Source organism: Notechis scutatus, unplaced genomic scaffold (assembly GCF_049901735.1).
Source record: "Notechis scutatus isolate UNSWTSFEM ecotype Mainland unplaced genomic scaffold, rNotScu1.2 NSCUCTG81, whole genome shotgun sequence".
Lineage (NCBI taxonomy): Eukaryota > Metazoa > Chordata > Lepidosauria > Squamata > Elapidae > Notechis > Notechis scutatus.
The window spans coordinates 31,588-45,814 of record NW_028263126.1 but is presented as its reverse complement, the minus strand read 5'-3'; the positions used below and the strand labels follow the sequence as shown (position 1 = coordinate 45,814).

General features: G+C 39.3%; 1 pseudogene; it reads left to right on the top strand.

The window, feature by feature from the left end:
* Positions 1-126: 126 nt before the first annotated feature.
* Positions 127-11,563, top strand: LOC148128626 (vomeronasal type-2 receptor 26-like; annotated as a pseudogene).
* The last annotated feature ends 2,664 nt before the right edge of the window (positions 11,564-14,227 follow it).

The window sequence follows — 14,227 nt, the reverse complement described above, 5'->3', positions numbered from 1 at the left end:
TTGGCAAATCAAATAAATAAATAAATAAAATAAATAAAATAAATTAGAAAACATCTGGAGCTTCTGTCTTGGAAGAGGGCTTTGCCTTCTTCCACCTCTTCCTATCACTTTGTCTTCAAAGTAAGGATGGCGACTCCATCAGGAACACAAATCATGTTGCTGCTTCTGATGCTTCTGCTTCCTCACAAAGTTCTGGCAAGTTTCAGAGCCAAATGCATCTTGACTCTGAATAGGGATGAGGTGCACCCTCAGAACTATTACAAGCCAGGAGACTTCCTCATTGGTGGTATTGTCTGGAACAAGGACAACGCTTCTACCACTGAGCTTCAACAAATCTCCTTTGACTCAAATTTCTCAGTATGTCAAAGTTTCTGCACAGAATTAGGTCCTCTCCATTCCACCCTAAGTGCTAAAGTTTAGCTGCCTCTCTTACAATGAATGATCTCTTTGATCTGCTACTTTCTCTCTCTTTCTGTCTCAATTCATCCTTGGTTCATCCTTTTCAGCTGATGAACCCGATTTGAAATTCTCAAATGAGTAATCAGTAGATACATTCTGTTTTCTTGACCTTGAAGAAGAAGCATCTGCTTTTCTTGACATCCTCTTAGCAGAGTTGAGCTGAGGATGGAGAAGAGAGGATGGTTCTTCCCTTCTATCACTCTTATGCCCATTAAGGTCATCAGCATGGATAGAAAAATGCAGAAATGTTGACTTTGAAGTAAAATGAGATAAGCTTGACAATTTTATTCTATACCACCAATTAAATGAATGGATCCCTGTCAGGATTGATATTTCTTAGATGTGTGAATCCCATTTGAATGAATGCCAGAAGCTTATTCATACAATGAGTTAAATGTCAATTAAATCTCTATTGTGGACATGTGGGCCATATAAACATCTCCAGCAATTGAGCATCTACCCCATTTGTTAACAGTCATAGTTGCTCATTTTATGTGTCATTGTGGGTGTCTGTCTGTATGATTCTATATTTCATGTGGAATAAAAGTTCAGACTTCCAATTTTTAATTATTGGAGGGGATAAATAGGCAAAGACTGACAGAGAGACATTGAAAGTCTAAAATCTTAATACAACAGCAAGAATAAAGATAATATGAAGAATAACCCAAAACTGAATTTGTAATTGAATTATGTACAAATGATAAACATGTAATAACAAAAATATATAGTTTTAAACATTTCAAACAGAAGATGAACAGGTTAAATTTGTGTGACTGAATGCACTGTTGACTGTTAAATAGAGATTCAGTTTACACACTGTTATGATTTAAGATTTTTTTTAAAAACAAAATGATATAACACCAGACAAGTTATCAAAAATAGGTAAATATATTTCAAACCAATTGCAGGAATAGTAAAAAGCATGGGGGAACATTTTATCATGCAGAGTGAACTTGTGAGAAAGGTAGGAAATTTTAGATGCAAATTGAAACAATAATGCAAAGAATTTGAAAGGTTAAAAATTATGAAGAAACCAGAATTATTTTTTATTGGGACATCTGAGCAATCAATTAGAAAAGATCCATAGTGGATGGATATTATATATGGTAACTGCAGCAAGATTATTGTATGCATAATGATGGAAGAATTATAGAATTCCCACAATGCAGGACTAGATTGTGAAAAATGTAGATTTTGCAGAAATGAAAAATTATCTGTTGAAAATAAAATCAGAAAATGTTTTTTAAATTTCTAGGACCTTTTCTTCCTTTCTCTATTTCTTTATTTCCTTCTTTTCTTTTGATTAATATTTCACTTTCTTAAGCAATTCTTAATAGATATCAATTTAAAAAAAGAATGAGAGAAAACTATCAATAACTAGATGCAGAAATAATATGCATTTAGTATCGAAAAATAAAGGAAAAATGGAAAGAATTCCAGAGTTCTTTCAGATAAGTGAAATTTGGAGGGGGGGAGATTTGAAAATGCCTCCAAATCTCTCAGTCTTAGATGTATTAAAAATAGAATTGTCTAAAGAATAGTTAATTGACAGGGAGCTTCCTTTGATTATGTCCTGATATATTTTTACTTTCAGGAAAGCATTAACAGAGTACTGGAAAATGCTATCCTTCCTTTTACAATCCAAATGATCAACAAGAATCCCAACATTTTGTTCAATGTCACCCTGGGATACAACATCTATGACAATTATATCAGAGCACAAATGACTTCAGAGGCTTTGCTGGACTTGCTTTCGGAGGGGAGGCCAATGTTCCCAACTACAGTTGTGGAAGGCAGAGAAACACCATGGCTGTTCTTGAAGGGGCTGATACTGACATCTCCTTCCAGATTTCAACCATGTTGGGAACCTACAAAATCCCACAGGTGTGTCTTTGTGCGTTTGTGAAGATCATTTTTAGACATGCAACATAGAGCCAGACATCCTCTGTTGTACATGAAGAGAACAGTTCTATTGTGGGAATTGCATGAAGTAAGGATGAAGGTTCTATCAAATAGAAGAGAAGGACCTGAACAGACAATCCTCTCCCTGGCACAATTGTCATGCAGACTGCGAAATTCTGCTGGCTGCTTGCAACAGCCAAATGCTACACTAAAGTGAGAAGAAAAGCAATGTAAGAGCAGAATAACCATAGATTCCTATAAAACTTTCTTCATAGCAAGGTGTTGAACAATTCCTCCATTAGAGCTAAATGTTGTCTTAATGGTATAATAATAATAATAATAATAATAATAATAATAATAATAATAATAATAATAATAATAATAATAATAATAATAATAATAATACTGACTACAAGCAGAGGCATGACAAAGTAGCAACAATGGTGCATTGGAAGATTTGCAAAAATATCATTTGCCTGTAAGCAAGAACTGGTGGGACCATAAAATAGAAAAGCCATAGAAAATTAAAAAGTTTAATTGCTCTGGGACTTCAGAATCCAAACAGAGAGCACCTGCCACATTACACCCCAGACATAACAGTTGTTGATAAGAAAGACCAAAAAGTCTGGATAGTGGATGTGGCAATGCCTGGAGACAGCCGAAGAGAAGAGAAAGAACTGGAGAAGATAACAAAATACAAAGACCTACAAATACTTGAACACCATAGGCATTGACAAATTTGCCATCAGTCAATTGCAGGAAGGCAGCTTTACTTGGAACAGCTTCTATCCTGCGGTGATATCTGTATCACCATCAAGCATCCAGATTTGCCAATCCCAGGTCCTTGGTAAGGAATCAATGGGTAGACAAAAATGCCAAACCCGGTCTGAACATCTGGCTGACTGTGCAATGAATACTAATAATAATAAAGTTGACTTTTTTTCCTTTTCAGATCAGTCACGGTTTTGATTCCCACGTTGTGAGTGATGAAAATCCTTTCTTCTACCCAATGCTCCCTGCTGAAGGAGCCCAGTACCCAGGGATGGTAAAACTGGTCCTCCATTTCAGGTGGACCTTGGTGGGTCTCCTTGCTCCAGACACTGAGAATGGACAAAGTTTCATGAGGACGTTGACTTCCATGCTGGTCAGGAATGGCATTTGCCCAGTTTTATCACAAACCTTTTCCCCAGCTTCTTGGATTGCGAACGTAGACTGGCATTTATACCGCAGTTGGAGAAAGGTGAAGGTCTTTATTTATGGTGCAGACTTGACTTCATTCAATGCAGGTGCTACACTTTTGGGTCAGGTTTGGGTAAGACTTACTGAGCCTCCCAGAGGAAAAGTCCTGATCACCACAATCCGCTGGGATTTCACTACTTATTTGTCAAAAAAAACCTTTCCAGTTCGATACATCCATAGCATATTTTACTTTCCTATGATGAAAAATCAAATTACAAAGTATGGTTGGCATTTGAAGTTTAATTCTTTTATGAGACACTATGTAGAGACCTCCTTCCTGTGTTCCTACAAAAACAATGCCTTTTTGGTGAAAGTCTGGAGACAGTGCAGGCAGAGAGAAAGAACTGGAAGCTCTCATGGAAGAGGAGATGGATCTAATCCTGACTCTGGATGACTATTTCATTTACAACACAATCTGGGCTGTGGCACGGGCCTTAAATGCAGCTTATTTATCCAGATCCAGGAGGACATTTAAAGGAGATAATAACTTGAAAACTCCTATACTGAAGGCATGGCAGGTACTTATTTTCTATTGCATAGCTCTCCACAGAAGTTGGGAATCAATGTTGCAAGTGTAAGAACAGCGTAACTATTTTGGCAATGTTTTATTGTATTCTGAAAAAACAACAACAATTTAATTAAATTCCAGTTTTCCATTGCTCTCTTTTTGCAATTCATTTTTTCCAATTTCTTTTTACAAACTTCTTGGTAAATTCCCCCCCTCCACCACTTTCTTCTTGGACACTTTTCTTTAGGATAAGGACCATTACCATGTGACACAAAGTCTTAAAAATGTGCTGTGTAATGTTGAGCTGTCCAACAATTCTGAACCCTCTCACTTTGTGGGCTGCCCTTTGCTCCAGATCAGCCTTTACTCAGAGTGGATCAGTGGTGGGATTCACTACTGGTTCTGTGAGCATGGCTTGGTGGGCAAGGCAGGGAAGGGGATACTGCAAAATTCTCCATTCCCACCCTACTCCAGGGAAGAATACTGCAAAATCCCGTTCCCTCCCCACCCTACTAACCTGCTTTCCAGCTCCATTCTCCTGTGCAGGGCAACAAAAGAAGACTCAGCCCGATCAGCTGGGACTCAGGAGGCAGAGAAAAGTTTGGGGCGGGGCCAGTCAGAGGCGGTATTTGCCAGTTCTCTGAACTACTCAAAATTTCCACTACCGGTTCTCCAGAACTGATTAGAATCTGCTGAATACCACCTCTGCTAAGAATCCCTTTTATTTCCTTCTCTGGCTCAAAACTCCCCATAGAATCACAGATAACAAAGGATCTCATCAAGTAGTAGCAGATTAAGAAACCTTTTTGGGTCAAGAAGCTAAGCTAAGCCCGAGAAAAGATGAAGAGTTGGACTAAAAAAAGTCACAAGAGTGAAGAATGTTCCATAAAATATTCCATAGATGTTCCATAAAAATTGAAGGAGGTGACCCTAACTGGTAGCAGAGATCATCATTCACCATGAAGATATTGGGTTGTTTGCTCCATGCCAAGTGACTAATCTATCCCCCAATGCAGAGTTTCATAAGCACAACCAACTAATGAAACAAAGGCCCCCACAGCCCTCCTCAAAGTGAGCAAAGATTTTTATCTTCCTACCTGCCAATTGACCTGTACACCATTTTTTATGGCATTGTCTCAGTATGGGGCACCTGATTTGATTTTGGCCTCATTGGCATAATTCTTTCTTTGTGCTTGTGTACAACATCCATTTCCTTTAAGGTTTTAACTTTGGGCCTCATTAGTTCACACTGGATGTTTCCTTTGCTTTGGTTACTTCCCATTGGTTTGCCAAAGTTTGCAATGACAACTATGATTGGACAAACATCCTTCACTCTCATTTTCCACAGCATTCTTGGTCCTTCTAACAAATTTTTTATTCTATATTCCTCAGTAGGAATATAGTTTTTAATGTATAATTTTTTATTCTATATTCCTTCATGCCAGCTCAGCTGGATGAGTTTTACCAAAGAGCTTTCTGTGTCCTGTGTGACATTGCCCATTTTCTCTCTTCCATTCCAGCTTCATTCTTTCCTTCGAACCTCTCAGTTCTATAGTAATTCCATCAGTGGGGTCTATTTGAATGAGAATGGAGAGCTCGTAGCTGACCTGGACATTGTGAACACAGTGATTTTCCCCAATCTCTCTGTTAGCAAAGTGACAGTTGGAAATGTACAAAGAGTGGGATCCTTGGATTTTAAGTTGATGATGAACCAGAATGCTATTGCAAGATGGAAATGCAGAATAAGGTGGGGAAAAGACTTTTTCTGCTTTTTCTGAAGGTATTTCAAGACGATTGCAGAATTGGAGCAGGGACAGACTTGATAAGTAATCTCTATTCTCCCAGAGAGAAATACATCTTCCTGTTAGATGTTCAAGTATCTATGAGAAAATTATCCTTAACTATTCCAGTTACTTGTTTATCAAACTTCTACAAGGAAACTGGATTTATATCATGGGACAAAGTAATTGATTTTGTCAAAGCAGAAATCTATTCAACTCTCTTTTCAGTAGGTTCATTGAGAATTTATATTAAAAATGTAGTGGGAGAAAAATTAATAGGGAAGAAAAATACAATTCTTTTTTTGGACAAGTGTGATTGGACACACAAGGAATTTGTCTTCACTGCATAACCTCTGTGTACATAAAGCTATAAGTGATAAATCATGATCATAGTCATCATAAAAATCATAAATCAAAAGATTCAATACTTGGTGAAAGTCATAGAATACTAAATAAGCAATTAACATAAACCATACTAGGAAACTAAATAAAATATAAAGCATAAAGATACAAGCAGCAAAGTTATCATCATAAGTAGAAAAGGAGATAGGTAATAGGAAATATGAGAAGAATAATAATAATACAGCCTTACTAAATAGTTTGACAGTGTTGTGGGAATTAGTTGTTTAGCAGAGGGATGGCATGGGGAAAAACTGTCCTTGTGTCTAGTTGTTCTGGTATGCAGTGCCCTATAGCATCATTTTGAGGAGACGGATGTGAGGGTCTGTAGATATTTTCACAGACCTCTTTTTGACTCATGCAGTATGCAGGTCCTTGATGGAAGGCAAGTTGGTAGCAATTGTTTTTACTGAAGTTCTCATTATCCAGTTGGAGTCTGTGTCTGTCTTGTTTGGTTGCAGAGTCAAACCAGTCAGTTATAGAGTGCAAATGACAGACTCAATAATTCATCTGTAGAACGATATCAGCAGCTTGAGCTTTCTGCATTGGTGCAGAAAGAACATTCTTTGTTGTGCTCCTTTGATGACATTTTTGATATTAGATGTCCATTTTAAGTCTTGAGATATGATAGAATCGAGATACTTGAAGATCTCTATTGTTGATACTGTGTTGTCTAGTATTGTAACAGCATAGGAGGGTTTTTCCTAAAATCTCCCATCATTTCTATGGTTTTGAATGTGATTAGTTCAAGATTGTTCTAATTGCACCACAAGGCTAGTTGTTCAACCTGCCATCTGTATGCAGATTTAGCAACACTAAACCTTGAATTGGAGATCCCCAACCTTTTTATTTTATCTAATTTAGGAAATAAAATAATTCATGTAATGGATATTATTCCCCCTCTTTCTGGCAAGCCCCTGCCTCCTTCCAGGTGTGTGGAAAGCTGTCCTCCTGGTTTAATGAAGGTGGCTCAGGAAGGAAACCCATCTGCTGCTACAATTGTTGTCCTTGTGCAGAAGGAACCATCTCCACCCAGGAAGGTGAGTGACAGCAGGAGAAAGGGACAGACTTTGGGGAGGAGCAGAGATCCTGAGATTTTCCATGAACAATTATTTTGAAAGGCTTGGCTGGGGTGGGTCCAATCTCTTTGACTCTTGAACAACATATACATTCAGAAGTGGGATTCAGTCGGCTCTCACCGGTTCATGTGAACTGGTTGTTAACCTTTTGCCCAATTTGGAAAACTGGCTAATCCCAACTCTGGCTGACCCCACCCATCTCGCCCCTCCTTGGAGTCTCTCCATGTGCCCCATTTTGGCTTCCAGGTTGGTTCAGGACACCTTCCAGGCCCCAAACCCCTGCTCTAGGGTGAGTTGGGAATGGATATTTTCATGATCATTACTGTGTGAGTTGGGAATGGGGATTTTGCATTATCATTACTTTGGGGTCAGTTTGGAATGGAGATTTTGCATTATCATTACTGTGGAGTCAGTTTGGAATGAGGATTTTGCATTATGATTGCTCAAAAGTAAGTAGGAACCAGTAAAAAAGGAATGGAAAAATCCCTACCTGTAGATCAGCATTTTTCAGTCTTGGCAAATGTAAGATGGATGAACTTTATGCTGCCTGGGGAATTGAAGTCCATGCACCTTAAAGTTGCCAAAGTTGAGAAGTGTGGATCTACACTAAAGTTTAGGATTTTCCATTCCTGTTTTATTTAGAATTTGGTGCAATTAAATAAATCAGTTGTGGTCTCATTAACAGTGATTACAAACCATTACGAACCATTACTGGACTTTTGTGAGAAACTGAAATTAAAAGTTGATCTGGGCTTTGATGTTTAAATAAGGATTATGGAAATAATGTAGACAAATGTTAATCTTAGAGTAAAAGTTTGATATATTTTTTACTTATATCTGTACCAAATAAAGTTAAGAGTCATTCTTTTTCAGTTTTTCCTTCTTTTCTTCTTTCTCTCTAACACTTTCACTCTTTTTCTTTCCTGAGCCTTTTTCCCCAAAAACTTTTTTATTTGTTTATCCCTTAGCTTTGTATTTGTTATGTTTGAAGGATCAAATACTCAGCCATTATAATTCTACATTCCTTATTTACAGAAATTATATCAAAATTTAGAATGAAATCCACTGGGAGCCATGTCATATAATGCAAGTTCTGAGTTCCTCTAACCAAAAAGTGATTATCAATAGAAGAGAATATTTGTAGCTCAGGGTTGAACTGTGGGTTCCTTGGTGCTTTCTGAGCTTGATGGTTTTCTTGCAGATGCTTCATTATCAAACTAGGTAACATCATCAGTACTAGAAGGGAGTGGGGTTTGCTCTTATTTTCATATACTAGTGGTTTACCCTGTCAGTGTTCATCAGTTGCTTCACAAAAATGTTTTGATTGGTGCCAGGTCTCTACAGCCTCAGGCAGAAAAGGGCTTTTCTGCACCCCTCCCTCAAATGTTCTTTAAAATACAGAGTTTCCCAGCCTTCTTTGAGGAACCTCCAACATGCAAACTGTGGTTACTCATCCTAAAATGAATCCTCTTTACCTGGAGCTTCAAAATTTGCTGTTTGCTGGGGAGGTATATAGCTAAAAGTTAATCTTATATTAACTTACATTTAGTGTACCTCTAAATTTGGGGATATTTCTTCTTAACCAAACAAAAGTGTATTTTCTGTGCAGTTCACACCCCTTGCTCGTTGGATCTGGATTTCACAAAGCAAAGCCCACATTTTGTAATTAACCCCATGGCCCATTTTGGCTGGCAGAGTGCTGCAGGAGGCTGAGTGCTGTCACACATCCCTGGCCATGCCCACCCAGCACATCCACTCAGCCAGTCATTAGGGCAGAATACAAGATGTTAAGTTATTTGAATCCCACAATTGTATACATTTATGTAATAGTGAATTATAAGAATAGATTTTGGAGATTAATATGGCATATAGGCAAGCAAACAGGGATAGAGCTCATGGAATTAAGATACAGGATAAGTGAGGGTTCAGTATTGTGAGAGAGATGACAGCTCTTGCTCTTTGTCTTTCACAACACATCTTTGACATTTCAAATTACTATTTACTTAATTGGTTTGAATAGTGAGAGTTTCCAAATTCCAGAATATAATGATGGAGCTTTGATTAGGAGGATTGATCAGATTCTTGCAAATGTCCACGTCTCATAGGTATTTTTAGGTAGCCACAGTTTCAGGTTGTAGCTACTTGTAGCTCAAAGGATGTATTTCTTTGCTAAAGTAGTCTCACAGTGTGTCTTTGATGTGCTCTTCATTCTACTTACTGGGGAAGGGAAGTTGGTAGCCTTATGTTATAATCAGTTGACTGCTCTATCTGTTTAGGTGGTGCCTTTTTGGTCTGCTTCTGGTGACTCCTAGGTTTATATTTCCTGAGGCTGACATTGCAGAGGTTCTGCTGGAGGCTCCTCTTAAAGCAATTTTCAAACTTGTGGTCCTTGGAGAGGGGATGGGAGGGGTGAGAGTTGACCCTGAAGATTACATATGTGTAGCCATGTTTTATTATAGCCATTTTTATTCTTTCTTTGCTTCTTTATTATTGTATAAAAGGGACTGTGGGTATTGAGGCTTGCCACATTCTAGCAACTGGGAGGAGGGAGCATAGATAAGGGGGATTTTGGGCTGGGTGAAATTCTTTTCCTGTGGGAATAGAGAGTGTGTCTGCAGCTGCCTGAAGGTGAAGTCTGGCATCATCGGGCAGATGAATTGTAACCTAATTGGAGAATGTGACTATGGGAGAAGTTTCAAATGTATGCTTTTACTGGGTAAAATTCTGGATTTGGTCATATCCAAAATTACACCAAACCTTGCCAATTTGATGTGTTCCTAATAAAAAAAGACTTATTGGAAGATGTTCCTCTTTCTGTTAATAAAAAAATGAGGAATACATTTTGATGTCCTCACTCTATATCCAACTCATCTTCAAGGGCCACTCCATCTAACATTTCCTTCTCCATGGCAAAGTTAGTGTTGATCATTTTCATCTAGCATAAGCTGCATTAAGTGATCCTTCACATGTACTTAATTCCACTATCTATCTCATTGGTGCCTCAAAGCATTGACAAAGGCTGGGCTCCAATTTGCAAGAGATTCAGCAGTGGACAGGTAAAATGGTGAACTGCTTTTGTTTCTTGAATCCTTTCTTCTTCCCTTCTATTCTCCCAACCAGCTCATTGATAAATTGGTAACAGTAAAAAAGAAAGAATATTAAGATGTTCTAGCTGGAGGAAATAAAGAAATATATTGATTTCACCTACACCCAATCATTCACACCAAAAACAGGTTTACCTAAACAATGCACTTGATTAGAGGACATGTTAAATGGAGACCCTCTTCTTGCTCTTTTTCAGATGCAGACAAATGTACCAAATGTCCAGATGATCAACATCCAAACATCAATCGAGTTCACTGTATCCCAAGATTAAAAGTTATCTTTCTTATAAGGAAAATCTGGGCATTATCCTGACTGCCATTGCCTTGTTCCTCTCTTTAACCTCAGGCTTTGGCTTGGGGATCTTTGTTAAATTCATGGAAACACCAATTGTCAAAGCCAACAACCGGGATCTCTCCTACATCCTTCTGGTCTCTCTTCAACTTTCCACCTTGACCTCTTTCCTATTCATTGGCCGGCCAAGGAGGGTGACTTGCCTCCTCCGACAAACAGCCTTCAGCATTGTCTACTCATTTGCCATTTCTTCAATCTTGGCCAAAACAATCATGGTGGTGTCAGCCTTCTTGGCCACAAAACCAGGGAATAAAGTGCAGAGATGGTTGGGGAAGAGCTTGGCCAACTCCATCATCCTTTGTTTCTCTGGTGTCCAAGCTGTCATCTGCAGCATCTGGTTGAGGAACATTCCCCCATTTCTTGACTCTGACATGCACTCCCAACTTAGAGAAATCATCCTACAATGCAATGAAGGTTCTGCCACCATGTTTTATGTAGCCCTTGGGTACATGGGCTTCCTGTCTGCTATCTGCTTCACGGTGGCTTTCCTGGCCAGGAATCTACCTGGGGCCTTCAACGAAGCCAAGCTGATTTCCTTCAGCATGCTGGTCTTCTGCAGTGTCTGGGTATCCTTTGTGCCTGCCTACTTGAGCACCAAGGGGAAGTACACCGTGGCTGTTCAGGTCTTCTCCATCTTGGCCTCCAGTGCTGGACTCTTGAGCTGCATCTTCATCCCCAAGTGCTACATTATTATTTTTAGACCAGATTTGAATACCAAAGAACACTTGATGTCAAAATAAAATTTAAAAAATGACTTTTATAAATCTGTTATTTTTCAGAAATGTCATTTAGTAGGCTTGATTAACAGGTTTTGACCATTTAATGTTTGTTCATTTATTTATTTTTATGATATTACGCATACTTACAACTGATAATCCATTTAAACCATGATGGAAGATATTTCCAAGTTTTTATGGAAGGGAACTGTCACCCAAGCTTTTTTTCAGAAAAGAAATGGTGGTGAAGCCGGACTGGTGGGCATATGGCAAAGTTCTATTTTTCAACTCTGGTGACCCTTTATTAAAATTGAGGAAGAACTTGAATCAGAAGGTTATTTGCCATCAAATAAAATACCAAGAACTAAAAAAACATTTCAATTGGATAAAAAGAGTTATGAGTTTGATTTTGTTAAAAATGAACTGGAAATCTTACTGTGTGGAATTGATAAACACTGTCAGCATTCCAAGTAACAACCTCCATATTAAAAGTCTCTGATACTGTCATCTTCTCAAAGGTCCATTTTATTAGAGATGTGATATTGGCACATCTGAGGAAAACCCGAATCTGAAATTTCCGGGTTTTCCCTAGCCCAAAGAAATCAAAATCCAACCCCTACACCCAATAGTTCCTCACATTTTCCAATCATTACTTCATTCCAACTGAAGACTATCCCCAGGAACTCCCCTCCAGGTGCAAGGTTACATGTCCTTGACTCTCTGAGAAAGGAATGTTGTGGTGGCTAATCTTCCACGGCTCCTTGAAACCCCTCCCAAATTCCCAGGCACTGAATGTGGCAGCCCAGAAGCCTCAAAGAAAAATGGCTTCCAAGCTGACAGCCCCCCCCATCAGGCGAGAATCACATCCTGGAATGAGAAACAATCAGGGGTTAGTTCAATCAGCAAGCAATTAGCCACCTCTCCCCCACCCCAGGAGGACCCTTTGGCTTCTCTGGGAATTTATGATGGAACTGCTTTACTAGGGCGTCCACTTTGACATCCCAGCTCTTAACCCAAGTAACTTCTCACAAAGGGTACCCCTTCCAATGAACCAGCTACCAAAATCTGCCTCTATGCAATTTAGAATCTAGTTCTTTTTCACTGCATAATGGGTTTCACCCTGTACCAGAATCATTTTGTGGTGCACAGCTGCTGGCTGTGGCCTCAGTCTTGAACTGACAGCCAGTTTTAACAAGCTATTATGTATTTTTCCCTAGTATTCAAAGGAGACTTAATTGCGCTTCGTGAACACATGCACGTGTAAAAAAACCTTAAGCTGTCCCACCCGGAGAGCTGAAAAGTGCTGCACATGGGTGCACAGTGTTTGAAAAGCCTCTTTTTCCTGCTTTTTCAATCTCAGCTGTGCTGCGCAAAGCAGCCAAGGTTGAAAAAGCAGGAAATAAAGGACAGGTAAGAGCCGGGCGGGCGGGCGGACCAAACAGCAGCAAACACAGAACTGGTTCAGTGTCTGCTGCTCTTCAGATCTACCAGTTCTATAGAGCTGGGCAGAACCGGTAGCATTCCACCCCTAGAATGGGGGCAGCTACTTTGGATTTTGTGGGTTGGATGAACCCTCTGGCTAAATTGGCATCAATGTACTCTCTCAATTCAGGCATTTCTTTTGGGGTCATCGAATACATTTTAGGCTTGGGTAGCTTAGCCCATGATTCAGTTTCAATTGTGCAATCGGAAGGGTGGTGGGGCGAGAGAACATGGCAATCCTCTTCACAAAAGACAGCGGCCAGGTCTTAGTATTCTTTGGGGACCTGGGCGCAGCTGGACAGCATCTCTACAGTGGTTGCTGCTACTTCCAGTGATTTAGCCCAAGTATTTAGCGAGGAGGCTTCTGAAGAACTCCCCACCTCATCGCACCAGACACTGCGCCATTGAAATCCTACCAGGGGCTAAATTTCCAAAACCAAAAATGTACTGCATGTCCCCCAGAGAACTAAAAGAACTCAGAGCATTTATTTATAAAAATCTAAAAAGAGGTTTCATTGAACCTACCCGACCAAAAATAGCAGCTCCAGTATTATTCCGTGGAAAGAAAGATGGCTCCTTACACCTATGTGTGGATTAAAGAAATTTAAATACGATTGGTGTGGAGAATATGTACCCACTCCCCCTCATGAAGGACATGCTAGCCCACCTCTCTAAAGGAATATTTTTTTCATAGTTAGACCTACAAGAGGCATACTACTGCATCAGAATAAGGGAGGGGGATGAGTGGCTTTTAACACCCCACTGGGATGCTACCAATTTAAAGTGTTCCCTTTTGGACTACAAGGAGCACCTGCCGTGTTCATGCAATTAATTAATGAGACTCTCCATGATTTTTTGTACAAAGGGGTTCTAGTTTATCTCAATGATATTTTAATCTACACCGAAACAAAAGAAGAACACATCAAGTTACTCCGAGCAGTTCTCACAAAACTCCAAAACATCAAACTATATGCAAAACTCTCTAAATGTGAATTCCATCAAGAAAAAAATTGACTACCTGGGATATAGAATATCTCACGAGGGAATAGAGATGGACCCACAAAAAGTAAAAGCTGTCATCGATTGGGAGCCGCCCCATACTCTCAAACAACTGCAAAGCTTCCTGGGTTTTGCAAACTTTTACCACCAGTTCATTCCGGCTTTTGCAAATATCGCTCTCCCCATCACGGACTTGTTAAAAATGAA